General features: G+C 32.8%; 1 non-coding gene across 1 annotated transcript in view; it reads left to right on the top strand.

Annotated features, from left to right (window-relative positions):
• LOC122251640 (uncharacterized) overlaps window positions 1–2,500 on the top strand; it is a 48,590-nt gene that overhangs the window by 31,072 nt on the left and 15,018 nt on the right. The window contains exons 2-4 of the transcript XR_015191491.1: window positions 421–613; window positions 883–987; window positions 1,353–1,460. This is a non-coding gene — a transcript (uncharacterized LOC122251640). The remainder of the gene's footprint in view (window positions 1–420; window positions 614–882; window positions 988–1,352; window positions 1,461–2,500) is intronic.

Below are 2,500 nucleotides of genomic sequence, written 5' to 3'. Positions count from 1 at the left end.
CCGCATTTCCAGGATTCTCAAATAATTCTAACCCTCCACAATTCTCTCCGCATTTCCAGGATTCTCAAATAATTCTAACCCTCCACAATTCTCTTCGCATTTCGAGGATTCCCAAATAATTCTAACCCTCCACAATTCTCTTCGTATTTTGAGGATTCTCAAATAATTCTAACCCTCCACAATTCTCTTCGTATTTTGAGGATTCTCAAATAATTCTAACCCTCCACAATTCTCTTAGTATTTCGAGGATTCTCAAATAATTCTAACCCTCCACAATTCTCTTCGTATTTCGAGGATTCTCAAATAATTCTAACCCTCCACAATTCTCTTCGTATTTCGAGGATTCTCAAATAATTCTAACCCTCCACAATTCTCTTCGTATTTCGAGGATTCCCAAATAATTCTGATATTCCTCGGCAGAAACGACAGGTCGGCAGAATGTTCGGTATAGTTGTGTCAGTGGTGACCTTTCTGCCCGTTCTCTCTCCGTGGTCGCTCATCACGCCTACCACCTCCCCCCACGCCTCCGTCGTGTCCTAACAAGTCCCGGCCTGGTTTCTGGTACTGGCTCAAAGTCCTCGTGTTTTACCTCTTGGTTAAACTTCGCCGCTGGGTAGTTACCTTTATTTTTTGTTTTATGTTTTTTTCCTAATATGTGCCGATAGATTCTAAACATTTTTTCAAGATATAGCATTAATGATTATGATTGTGCATGAAGAAATAAAAACTTTGGGGAAAATAATACAAAATTATACGAGATGATTGCATATAACCCTACGGGACGCCTGATTAGAGAGAGAGCAGTTTCCCTCTTGCTTTCCCCCCCCCTTCCTCCCCCCCAACATAGTGAACTAGAAAAACAATGCTTGACTATACTGACAGCAAAGTAGCAGAATCAAGAACGGGGAGGATGCTGGTTACGGAGTAAAGTCCCGGGCAACTCCGGAGTTAATGGACTGCGTTCAGCCCTTGTCCGACCATCCCAAGGTCTGTTCCAATACTTCATTAAATAACTGTAAACATGATGTTTGTTTGTGTGTGTGTGTGTATATATATATATATATACACACATAGGATGATATATATCTATATATCTATATATATATATATATATATATATATATATATATATATAGAGAGAGAGAGAGAGAGAGAGAGAGAGAGAGAGAGAGAGAGAGAGAGAGAGAGAGAGAGAGGGAGGGAGAGGGAAATGTATATATATATAGAGATATAGATATAAATACAGATATACACATATATTGATATAGATATAGATATAGATATAAATGTAGATACAGATATGTATGTATATATTATGTAAGTATTCATGTATATATCAATCTAAATTTCAGGCAATCGACGCTGTCTACTTTAATTCCGGGAGTGAAAACGGCCATTACCTGGTGGCCGCCGCGGCGAGGCGACCGCGCGGAGTCGTCAATGGAGTGCTCTACATTCGGGTGAGCGGATATATGTGGGTGCTATATGTATATATATATATATATATATATATATATATATATATATATATATATATATAAATATAATATATATATATATGTAATGTATGTATATAATATATAATCTATATATATATATATAATATATATATATATATAATATATATATATATATATATATGTTATATACTATATATAATATAATATATATATATATATAATATAAATATATAAATATATATATATATATAGATAATATATATATCTGTGGTGTGTGTAGATTATCTATCTTCTATCAATATATTATATACATATATATATATATATATATATATATATATATAAATAGAAAACATAAAAATTTATATTTATTATATATATATATATATATATATATATATACATATATATATATATATATATATATATAAACAAAAACGTGGGCGTCTGCTCGGCTACATGAATGACAGATAAAATCCCATTTTGACAACATTTCACGATAAAAAACACGAAGGAGTTTGAATGAACACTAATTCAGACGCACACGATAGTATACAGACGAAGGAACACGGGATGTCTTGTGTGTTGTGGGATTTGGCGAGTGTAAGTAGAACACCTGAGGTACAGAAAAACAAGAGAAGTACGAGTTTGTGTGTATAAAAGCTGCGTGATTAAGATAGAAAAGTGTTGAGCATTCAATGAAACTTACAACACACTTGAACATCTATGATTCTAAGGGTTCGTATATAATGATATTAATAAAGGATTGTGGGACAAACATTTCGAATGCAATCAAGATATAAGTGAACTCTAGAGATACACAAGTGATACGAGATTTGTTCATGAGTCAAAATCATTTTCTTAGGGACATTTCTCATGTCTGGCGAGGCAGGTTTAACGTCTAGTAGCCGATGGTGACAAATTAGAGCTACACACACCTACATGTCTGTCCTTCTACCTTTCAATATATGTTATATTTATATATATATATATAATATATATATATATATATATAATATAATAAATAATATATATATATA

The sequence above is a fragment of the Penaeus japonicus genome, unplaced genomic scaffold (genome assembly GCF_977035675.1).
Source record: "Penaeus japonicus unplaced genomic scaffold, GWHDUDI00000001_assembly GWHDUDI00000013, whole genome shotgun sequence".
Taxonomy (NCBI): domain Eukaryota; kingdom Metazoa; phylum Arthropoda; class Malacostraca; order Decapoda; family Penaeidae; genus Penaeus; species Penaeus japonicus.
The sequence above is the reverse complement of the archived record's forward strand: the minus strand, read 5'-3'. Positions and strand labels throughout refer to the sequence as shown.